General features: G+C 38.5%; 1 pseudogene; it reads right to left on the minus strand.

The window, feature by feature from the left end:
• Window positions 1-6,950: 6,950 nt before the first annotated feature.
• Window positions 6,951-7,532, minus strand: LOC137736435 (ethylene-responsive transcription factor ERF095 pseudogene; annotated as a pseudogene).
• Between the last annotated feature and the right edge of the window lie 5,114 nt (window positions 7,533-12,646).

The raw sequence follows: 12,646 nt of genomic DNA on the forward strand, positions 1-12,646 counted from the left end.
TGTTTTAGCTGCTACAACATGTAATGTCGGGAATGTTTCTAACGATTCTGCATTTGTTTCGAGTAGTAGTTGGATAATTGATTATGGAGCCATAGGTCATATGACATGTGATTATAGACAGGTTCACTTATTAGAACCATCTACTAAAACCAATGTGTCAATTGCAAATGGGACTCCCAATCCTGTTACTGCCTACTGACAAGGGTTCCATTACTCTCGTTGATACCCTCAGTTTGCAGCTTGGACTATGTCCTCATAGTCCCATCTCTCAATCACAATTTGCTCTCTATTGCTCATATAATCCTTGCCTTATGTTGTATTGTGATTTTTGGTTGTGTTTAAGGATATTCGGACTCACAAGACGATTGGGCAAGCAGTTAGGTGTGGGTAGTTGTATTACCTGGACTGGTGTTGAACACTTAAATATGGTTGACTCAAGCTCTGTCCGTAGATGAATTTGAGAGGAAGAAGAGACAATCAAAGATTTGGGTATGGCATCATTGTCTGGGGCATGTTTCATTTGGATATTTGAAGTAAGCCACCGTACTTCTTATCCATCAAGTTTGAATAAAAGTTATGTTTCATTCATGATTATTCATTCAGATGTTTGGGGTTCTTCTAAATGTACCATTTTGGGAAGGTTTGTCACATTTATTGATGACTGTACCCATATGACTTGGGTTTGTCTTGTGAAAACCAAAGGTGAAGTGTATGAGTTGTTTTACAAATTCCACAAGATGGCCATGAATTAGTACAATGCACAAGTTAAAGTTCTCCAAAGTGATAATGGGGGCAAATACATGGGTGCCGAATTGGAAGAAATATTTAACAGCTAATTGTGGAATTGTTCATCAAACCACTTGTCCCTACACATTTCAAAAAAAAACCGTCATCTCCTTGAGATAGTTCGGGCTTCTGTATTGGAAAGTCATGCACCACTCACGTATTGGGGCGAAGCTCTTTCCACTGTACACTTTTCACCAGTAGAGTTCCCTTGACTACTTTGAATTTTAGGACTCCTCTACAAGCACTGATGAACCATGTTCAAGCGCCAGCAACAACCAATCCCTCCATATGTGTTTGGTTGTACTGAGTTTGTTCATCTCAATCCACATAGCTCAAATATTGTGCTCTCCGATTTGCCTTCATCGGTTATGCCGGGAGTCAAAAAGGCTATGGGTGTTATCATCCACCAACTCAAAAATTGTATGTTACTATGAACCCCACCCCCCCCACCCGGGCGAGAGAGATTAACAAATTCCCTATCACATTTTATTATTCATTCCTTATGAACTTGGACTCAACCGCTTGAGATTAATAGAAGTCCCTCATCTAAACATACCGTAACAGTTAATTCATTATACAATTCTCCCGAGTGTATTTTTCCTTATATTTGTACATACTTTGCAGAATTTTTCCAAACTGCGCGCTAAGAACAACTACATCCTTTCTTTTCTTTTCTTTTTTTATGAAACAGCTACATTCTTTCTACATTTTAGAGAATGGTAAGAGACTTAAGTTACACCCTGCATATTATTATTAAGTGATTACAGGGATGAAAAGAAATGTGTAGTTTCCAAGTCCCATATTATTAGGAGATTAAAGGTAGACACCTTTCATATTAATTGTTTTAAGGGGACTAAATTGTAATCCGCATATGATATGCTTTTTAGATCAAAGTTGATTTTTGAGTTAAGTAGAGTTTTATGAATTATACATAATACAAAATGAAAGTACATTCATCCGTGCTGATAACGTTATAACATGCATATATTAGGGTAACCCTAACATGATGAATATCTGAATTCCGTACCTACAAATACCTTAATACGCATACATCAAATGTCCAGAATAAAAAATCTAATTAATCACACGTTGGAAAGGAGCAGAATAGCTTGTTTACCTACAAATATATTAGCGTGTTTTTCCATGTCTTGCTTAGCTTGGGTCTGCGATTAATGAGCAAATTAAGGAGCAAATTAGGTTGTTCACTTACATTTGTATGTACCACTTTCTACAGAATTATTTTCAAATAAACTCTTGCTAATGAGTCATGTCAGTTATATAAATGTGTATCGTGCAATATCATGGACAGAAACAGGCAAATTTATTTATAGAAGAGAATCGATACAGCGAGGAGGACAAACAACCCTAGCCGTAAGTAGATGATATACTTTGGTATTAAGGATAATATTGTAAATTCATCTTCAAGGGATAATACTTAGAGGCTAAGGAAAACTGTTAGTTTGTTATAGTTAGTTTTCTCTTAGTTAGAAAGTGTTGTGATTTGTTTGGCTCACAACTTGTATAAATACTCATATTGTAATCTTATTCATTTGTGAAATGAAAATATATTTTCCAAACATGGTATCACCCGCCTAAGTCTCACGACCTTTCGATCCCAAATTTTCCCGCTTCTCTGCTTTTCTTTGCATTTTCCCGCTTCCTGTCGATCTACTTTCTTCGATCTCGTTCTTGCTTGTCTTTGATCTTGCGATCCTTCGCTCTTGCTCGTCTTTCCCTCTGATTTCTGTATCTCTAATCATGGCGTCTGATTCCTCCTCGGCTTCAGAATCTTAATCTTTTCCCCAAATTGTTTCTTCAAACCCTAATTCTTCGATTACGGTCCAGAACATTGGATCTATGGTTCCGATTAAGCTCACCACTACCAATTACCTGACCTGGAGTGCTCTCTTTGCTCCAATTTTTCGTCGTTACAATCTCACCGGGCTGATTGATGGCTCTATGGTGGTGCCGCCTCAATTTCTCACTGATTCCTCCGGCACTCGCACCCTCAATCCAGCGTATGTTGCCTGGTATGAAAATGATCAAAACATCCTCATCTGAATCAACTCTACTCTTTCTGAATCCCTAATTCCCTATAATGTTGGAGTTTCCTCGGCTTGTGAACTCTGGGCCAAATTGGAGTCACGTCTTACCGCTGCCTCCCATTCTCACATTCATGAACTCCAATCTCACCTTCGGAGTCTTACTAAAGGTGATCTCACTGCTGCACAATATCTTCAACGCACTGAGGAAATCGCAGATGCTCTTGCCAGTGCTGCCAGTTGAAGATTCTGAATTAATTTCTGTGCTTCTTCATGGCTTACCTCCTGAGTTTGATTCCTTTGTTGATGTTATTCAATTTCGGCTCGGCTCTACAACTATTGATGAGTTACATTGTTTGCTTCTCAGCAAAGAGATTCAATTGACCAATCGCAAGCAAAGTACACCTGTGTCTTCCTTTCAGGCTTACAACACCTCCGCTGGTCTTCTACCTTTGCCTGTCAACTCTGTCTCTCAAGGTCATGTTGCTCAGTTTTCTTCCTCTTTCAACAATCCAAGTCGTGGACTGGATCACAATTCTAATCGGAGCACTCATTATAATCGAGGTAATTTTAGGCAATCTAATCCTCCGAGGTTTCCCCAATTTAATCGAGGCAATAATCAACGGTTCAATCGTGGTGCTCGCCCTAGTTTTTCATCCAACCGGAAACTCTCTTGTCAAATTTGTCGTCAATCTGATCATGAAGCTTGCGCCTGTCCTCATCGTATGGATCCTCACTATAATACCAAGTCTTCTCAATCGGCTTTGGCTGCTAGCACTTCCAATCCTTCTCCTCCATGGATTGTCGACTCCGGTGCAACCTCTCATATGACCAACAACTATGCCACACTCCAGAATCCTGAAGCTTACACAGGCCCTGAACAAGTGTATATTGGTGATGGCAAAGGTTTGCCTATCACTCATTCTGGCTTTTCTCTTCTTACTGCTTCACCTAGTAATTTTGCACTCAAATCTGTGTTATATGTGTGCCTGCTCTGAAACACAATCTTCTATCTGCAAATCGATTTTTAATTGATAATCAAGTCTTCATGCATCTTTATCCTTCTCACTTCGTTGTGAAGGATCTTTCTTCGGGGAGGATGCGTTTTAAAGGTCCTGTTTAGCATGGTTTCTACCAATTTCCTCAACATTCTCGTAATACTGACAAGCATCTAGCTCTCACTGCTGCCCCCAAAGCTTCCAGAACTCTATGGCATGGATGGTTGGGCCATCCTTCTGTCGCTGTTCTTAATAAGCTAGCTTTTACTTCTAGTATCTCTATGCTACAGAATAAGAGTACTTCTCTTTGCTCATCTTGTGTATTAGGCAAAAGTTCTCGGTTGCCATTTGTATCTGCCATTAGTACTACAAAGAAACCATTAGAACTAATTCATACAGATGTTTGGGGACACTCTCCTATTACTTCTAAGGAAGGTTTTAGGTACTATGTCATATTTGTGGATGACTTTACCAGATACTGTTGGTTCTACCCTCTGCGATACAAATCTGATGTACTCTCTTGTTTCATGCAATATAAGTCTTTGGTTGAGAATGTTCTGTGCACTAAAATTATTGCCTTGCGTTCTGATTCTGGTGGTGAATTCATGAGCAATACATTTTCCAATTTCCTGGCTCAGCATGGCATTCAACGTCAGTTGTCCTGTCCTCACACTCCTGAACAAAACGGATGTGCAGAACGTAAGCATCGCCATCTTGTGGAAACTGCAAGGACTCTCTTGGCAGCCTCTAAAGTTCCTCATCTATATTGGGTTGAAGCGTTTGCCACTACAATTTATCTCATAAATAGGTTGCCTACTCTATCTCGACCTTCCCCTTGGGAGTCTCTTTTCCAGAAGGCCCCTAGTTACAGTACACTGCGAGTCTTTGGCTGCTTATGCTTCCCATGGTTGAAGCCTTATATTTCTTCCAAGCTGGATGCTAAGAGCAAGCATTGTGTTTTTCTGGGGTACAGTCTTAACCATAAAGGTTACAAATGCCTTAATCCTGTCACAGGGAGACTTTACATCTCTCGGCATGTGTTATTTGATGAGATTAATTTTCCATTCCATACTTTCCCTCCTACTCCTCTTTCTTCCCACCCTCCATCTACCATCTCAACCCCTTCTATACCATCTTCTCTCACTTTTACCTCACTTCCTCTTATTTCCTCTCAACCTGCACCTTCTCCTCAATCTGTCCTATCAAATTCACCTACTCTTCCTCCTACTTCTTTCCCAGATTCCCCACCCCTTGCCTCTTCCCCACCACTGTTGAACACTCATCCTATGCAAACCCGCTCAAAGTCTGGTATATGCAGGCCTCGAGCCCTCACTGCCACTAAACATCCCCTTCCCTCTCAGTTGTTACCAGATTATCTTCCCACCACTTATCTCCAAGCATCCAAACATCAACATTGGCGCAATGCAATACAGGAGGAATTTATTGCTCTATTACACACTCGAACCTGGTCTCTGGTTCCTTCCCATCCATCTCACAACATTGTTGGTTGTAAATGGGTTTTTCGGATTAAACGAAAGCCTGATGGATCTATTGATCGTTATAAAGCCCGGCTGGTTACCAAGGGCTTTCATCAACAAGAAGATCTTGACTACACTGAGACTTTTAGCCCTGTGGCTAAACCTGTGACAATTCGTCTTCTCCTCACTTTAGCTGCTTAATTTGACTGGTTCTTGAATCAACTTGATGTCAGCAACGCTTTCTTGCATGGTACTCTCTCTGAATCAGTCTTTATGTAGCAACCTCCTGGATTTCAGGATCTCACTAAATCGAATCATGTCTGCCAGCTCCATAAATCCTTATATGGTCTGAAACAGGCTCCTCGAGCCTAGTATGATAAACTGCATGCTGCTCTTCATTCGCTTGGCTTTGTTGGTTCTCAAAGTGACCATTCCCTCTTTGTCAAAACAGATCCTTCCTTAATATTCATCCTAGTTTATGTGGACGATATTTTGGTTACTGGTCATTCCTCTGTTGCTTGTCAAGCTGTGATTCACAAACTCAGTGCTATGTTTCCCATCAAGGATCTTAGAGCTTTACACTATTTTCTTGGCATTGAGGTCAAGCGTTCTTCTACTGGTATTTTCTTATCTCAAACCAAATACATTCTCGATTTGCTTACTAAAGCAAACATGGTTGGTGCCAAGCCCTGTGGTACACCTCTTAGCACCTCCAAACTTGATCATGACTCTCCTCCTCTTGAGAATGTTACCGAGTATCGATCACTGGTAGGTGTTCTCCAATACTTAACCTGGACAAGGCCCGATCTCAGTTTTGCTGTCAATCTTGTTTGTCAGTTCATGCATACTCCACGCGTGTCTCATTTTCAAGCTGTCAAGCGCATCCTTCGGTATCTTAAGGGCACTATTGATCTTGGCCTTTGGTTTACTAAATCTTCCTCACCTCCCTCTTTCAAGGCCTTCTCCGATGCTGACTGGGCCGGTTGTTCGTTAGACAGGCGCTCTACTGGAGGTTATTGCATCTATCTGGGAAATTCTCTTATCAGTTGGAGTGCTAAAAAGCAACTCACTGTTGCTCGTTCCTCCACCGAGGCTGAGTATCGATCTCTTGCCAACACTGCATCTGAAATCACTTGGATTTGTAAACTGCTTACTGATATTGGGTATTGTTTACCTTGCTCTCCTCAACTCTGGTGTGACAATGTCTCTGCTCTGTCCCTTGCTAAGAATCCTGTTTTTCATGCTCGGACCAAACACGTGGAGATAGATTATCACTATATCCGCGAACAGGTCCTGGCACAGCAAGTCTCTCTTTATTTCATCTGCTCACAGGACCAAGTGGCTGATATCTGTACTAAGTCTCTGTCCAAGCCCAGGTTTCTGTTCCTCCGTGCCAAACTTCCACTTCGAGCTCTCAAGTTTCGTTTGAGGGGGGATATTAAGGATAATATTGTAAATTCATCTTCAAGGGATAATACTTAGAGGCTAAGGAAAACTGTTAGTTTGTTATAGTTAGTTTTCTCTTAGTTAGAAAGTGTTGTGATTTGTTTGGCTCACAACTTGTATAAATACTCATATTGTAATCTTATTCATTTGTGAAATGAAAATATATTTTCCAAACATTTGGTACGTAGAAAATCACCATATCTTGAAAAGCTTACCGACTTATTTTATTATTCATTGACAAGTAAATGCATGCAAAAGTTGATGATCAGAATCTACTTATATCAACCAAAAAGATAAGAAGCATCATATTGACGTTGATGTGGGTAACTGCTTATTAAGATAGAGATAATAATCAATCTCCTTATTCTTGGTTATTCTTTTGGTTATCACAATCAAGCAGTTCCTCTAGCAACTTATCATCCAAATACTCCAACACAAGAACTTCATTTTGCTCACCACCAGCTCGCCCCTGCATAGTCCCAGGCATTGCAGACGAAGAAGATAAAAAATTAGCCGATGCCGATGAAGAACCGCCACTTGCCGAAGGGTACTCATTAGGAAAGTTCAAAATGGCTAAGCCACCCCTCATGGCATAAGCCGCTCTGTCATATGCTCTAGCTGCCTCTTCAGCTGTGTTAAAAGTCCCAAGCCAAACACGCGCGCTGTGCCTATTTGTGTCACGAATCTCCGCTGCATATTTGCCCCATGGCCGCCTCCGCACACCCCGGTATCGAACTTCTCTGGCTTCCTTCTCTTCCATGTCCTTCCCTTTGGAGTTCATATATGTGTAGGTTGCATGGCCAGACTAAGGATTGTGGAATCAGCATTTATACGAGTTAAAAAGAACATTTAGGATGTGGTGCTAAAAACTCATGCCCAATTTGTCCACGTGTCAAAAATATGGCTGAGAAATTGTTCCAACGTGACCATACGTACTGTATATACCCATGAATCCAATGTATCCGGATGGTCAAGGTGTGATGGCTATGGAGTCCAGAATCCCTTTTTGGTCTTCTACTTTTGGCTTTGTTTGTGGATGTTTGATTCGCAAAGGGCAAATAGGCAAAAGGGCAAGGGGCAAATCTAGTTCTGTATATTTAACCCATGAAGAACAAAATTATAGTTTGGCTTATTTTTAACTAGAACTTGATTTTAATCTCAAATTACTTCCTGTAATTTAAAAGTCACTATTTTACTTTTTGAAACTCAAAGTTCGTTTCACTTTGCCTCTAAAACTCAATTTTGATTCCATTTTGCTCCCAGAAACTTGAAAGTCGTCTTTATAAAACTCAAAAATCACTCCACATTACCTTAGATTTGTGCGGCAAGCTAATCAGTTTTTTTTTTTTTTTTTTCATCCCTTCAATTTCTTTTAAACTAAATATCCTCTTGAATGTTAATGCATAATGAAGATTTATAATCAACTTTATTGGACATAATCTTATTGGGTGTTGGGTCTCACATATGTTTAAGGAGGTGGCCTATAAGTTTAGTCCACGAATCAAAGTGAAACGAATTTTGAGTTTTAGAAAGTAAAATTGTGATTGTTGAGTTACATTAGACAAATAAACTTAAAATAAAGTTTCACATACGTAACTAAAAATAAGCCTTATAGTTTGTAAAGCCTATACGGTACCTGATTGTCACACGTATGAAACGTTTAGCACACTAGTTTGAGTGGGGTCATGATGAGCTATACGGCTTAGGTGCCATTTGGGAATCACTGCATCATGTTCCACCGCTAAAAGGCATTAAATATAAGTTTTGGAAAGAATATGTACGGTCAGACTATAGCTACAAAGATGTTCTCTTACGTTATTCTTTAGTTTTGTAAGTAGAAGCCGCAAGTTTATAACAACGGCTTCTCTGAGCATTACGACTCGCCCAGTCGGACTGCGTATCAATTTTGCTCAGGTAGAAGGAGATTCACAGGTGTTTGATCATATATTCATGCGCTCGGATGAACTCACCCTTTGGCGGAGCGGTGTTCAATCCAACATCCAAACATGAGATATTTTTATTCTCACAGTCACTCGACGTCCAGGCTGAGGCTCATGAGACTAGGGGCAATATTTGGACATAGATTTGTCATCCCTTGTTCAAGTCGAGTGAGGGCATGTTCGAGTCGAGATTGTCCAAGTTAGAATATGATTGTGTTTCCTAGTTAATTATTTCAATAGGGATTCCAGGTTTGTTGGGAGACTTATTTTACGTAGACCTCAGATTTCTAGGTCTATTTACATGTTGATTTTGGAGCCCTTAAAGCGGAGAACGTTTTTGTCTTAGAGAATTCAACTGAGGAACTTTTGGTGATTTTTGACTTTACCACAACAGTGTTTCCTATCTTTTCTTCTTAATAATATTTTGATTTTCAATTATGATTATGGATAACTAATTTCCTTTTGCTAGGGCTGTTGGAATAATTAAGGTCTAAATTATATATCACAATAATACATGCACATGAGTAACTAATGTTAAACGAACATGATAATTAGAAAAACCTAGAAAATACGGTCGATGCAAGTGTTAGACACTTTGTCCTTAAGACAAGTTTATGTCCCACTACGGTGATCGTGGTTGATCGGTGCATGTCTTCCAAGATACAACGAACACGTCCTTGTAATAGTAGCACTTCAAATCACAAGACTCCATGAACCAGGATTGTGTTGAAAACTCTCTCACATGGACTCAATGAGACTCTCTAATATTTAGTACACTCTATGTATGATTATGTAAACAATGAAAACTTCTTTTAATGTTTATAGGGGGCTTCCCTATTTATAGAATTTGTGATACCTCTTTAGAAAACATGTGACTATTCATGAAGAGTTAAAAGTTGCAACACTTCATTTAAGTAGACATACCTTTCTACCAAAAGGCTCCACTTCTAATTTCCATTCAATTAATAAATTTAATATAATAATATTATTATTAAATTTTTCAACAATCCCCCACATGAATGGAAATTGACTCAACACTATGCAAATACTAGAGAGAGAATTCAGTAGGAAAAGTATCGCATCGGGATAGGTGGCTTTTGGCTTTGAACCTTCCGTAGTGAATTACAATCGGATTTACTTGGCTAATCAATGAACGCGATGTCTTGAACTGCTCAGCTGTTTGTGTAAATCAAGACAATAGTAATCACACAATACCCTTCCAAACACCCCGTGGTTGCTCGGTTGTGTTCATTTTGGCCTTGAACAATTCTTAGTTTCTCATGAGTGCTTTCAGAGAACTAAGCCCTTCAAAAAAATTCTCATAGGAAGGGCCTCATTCCTCGCTCAAGATAGATGACTTCCCATTAAGAGTATCTTGCAGTACCCCACTTATTATGTCCAAGTATAGGAATCATTAAAAGCAAAGCTTATCCTCAATACGCTGCAGATAGCACTGTTTCATCACAGGACATGAGTAGGAGGTAATCTCCGCAGTGCTCCCATTAAATCATCCACAATTCGATTGTCCCTTTGAACCTAGATCTTGGGATCTCCAGTCAGCTAGGTTGGGTTGCCATTATAGTGATTCTTAAGACGTAGGCTTTTAACCCATTCCCCTCGAGGATACAACTTACTCTCTAGTCAAACCTTTAATTAATTGGATCCACTAGGTTGATGACTATCACTTATGGTGCGCACTTCCTTTTATGAAATTATATTTCATTCGAGAGTAGTTGTTTTCCAACGTTAAGTCCTTCAAAACATATGTTAGGACTCAAAAAGTAATTTGCTAATACTCGGGTACATCCCCCATATTTAAGGTATTTGTTGGAAGATCTCCAACCTTTCAATATACCTTAAAAAATTGCAAGAGTTTAAGTGATAATTTAAAACCGTCTAGTGAACTAATCCACCACATATTTATTATTTCTTTCTAGAAGCAATTTACTTTTCTAGTATTCTTATGTATATATCATTTTTCAAAAATAGCTAAGCCACCCCCACAATTCCCTTACATTGTGGTTGCTTTTTAATGCTATCAATTACTCATTCATCATACTTAAGAAGTAGGAATCAATGAAGATATTTTGTTTTTATCTATCTTCACTTGTTATGGCCTAAATTTTCACTATAGCCTTTTCGGAGAAACATGTCTTGGCACTTTGCCTTTAACCTATAAACTTCTTGAGTTCGCATGGCTAGGATCTTCTTTGATCGATGGTAACACCATTTCAGTTGTCACACCTCAAAGTCAAAACATTATTCTCCCATGTACTTCCCTTCTTGGAAGTAGTTGTCATTACCTTACTTCCCTTTGCGGGAGACAGTGTCTATAATAAAGATGCAATCTCTACTTCTTTCCTTGTGGGAAATTAATAGTGAAACTATGCCATTCGCACACTCTTAACATTTTTACCAAGAGTTGCATATGCCTGTAATATTCGCCAAGTCATCACCTTGTGATAACTATCAACCACCAAATGGTGATCACTGTGATCATCTTACATGAAACAGTATATCGCTTACTATCAGCTAGGGCCCAAATCTTAATGCATGAGTTAGTTAACAAATCCACAAAATATAAGTTTAAAATTAAAACAAATAAGTGTATACACACAGCATGAGTCTTCTATAAATATATCAGTTATAAAGATATATATGCAAATCACCAATATGGAACCCACGTGAATAATTTCCCAGATTTTATAATATACAATCGAACACTTCACACTAAAATTTTACCACGCACGCGTCATCATATGCGTATCTCAACATATATGCAGGACATATATTCCAATTAGAGTGTTTTTCAACAGGCATTACACTAAAATAAATTATCAGTCCAAACTTAAAACACGTATAAAAAGTAAACCAATAAACATGCAACGATTATTCAGTTCAATTAACTAATGATGAAAGGTTACAAGTTGGCATCTTTTGAATCAAATTAATTTGCATTACATTTTGAAACAGTTAACATATGTACTGCTTTATTTAAAACTAGAAACCAAAACATTCTACCATGAAAAAGAAGAAAATTCACGCAGAATCATACACGATAGAATATTGTTCTCAAACAAACATAGCAATCAAACCTTGAACTTGTCTTAAGATTGTCGGAATAATTAGGATCTAATTGCTATAATAAATCACATAGAAAATAAAGAAATAATTCATGCAATTATACATCACAATAATGCATGCACATGAGTAACCAATGTTAAATGAACATGATATAATGGATTAGAAAAACCTAGAAAATACGGTCAAGTCAAGTGTTGGACACTTTGTCCTTAAGACAACACACCCCACTACGGTGCTCATGGTTGATCGGCACATGTCTCCCAAGATACAACGACCACGTCCTTGTAATAGTAGCACTCCAAATCACAAGGCTCCATGAACCACGATTGTGTTGAAAACTCTCTCATATGGACTCAATGAGACTCTAATATTTAGTACACTCTATGTATGATTATGTAAACAATGAAAAGTTCTTTTAATGTTTATAGGGGGCTTCCCTATTTATAGAATTTGTGATACCTCTTTAGAAAGCATGTGACTATTCATAAAGAGTCAAAAGTTGCAACACTTCATTTAAATAGACATATCTTTCTACCAAAAGGCTCCACTTCTAATTTCCATTCAATTAATAAATTAAATATAATAATATTATTATTAAATTTTCCAACAAGGGTGAGGCCACAAGCCGTAGCATGAATATGTAGTTCCTTTTCGATGTACTTATGAAATTATGCATGCTTGCTTTGAATTATTAATCACCGTGTTTAAACTATCCACGTCTTAATGTGTAGCTACCATTAGGATATTTAGACAATTAATTTGATGCAATTTATGTTGGAATATCACCTTGAAACTGAGAAAGGCTTCTTGTGATTGACAATTGTAATTTTAAGGTGAATAACGCGCTCTTAAGGGTTGCATGGTTTTCTAAA

This window comes from Pyrus communis, chromosome 13 (assembly GCF_041283825.1).
Source record: "Pyrus communis isolate YQ-2024b chromosome 13, ASM4128382v1, whole genome shotgun sequence".
NCBI lineage: Eukaryota > Viridiplantae > Streptophyta > Magnoliopsida > Rosales > Rosaceae > Pyrus > Pyrus communis.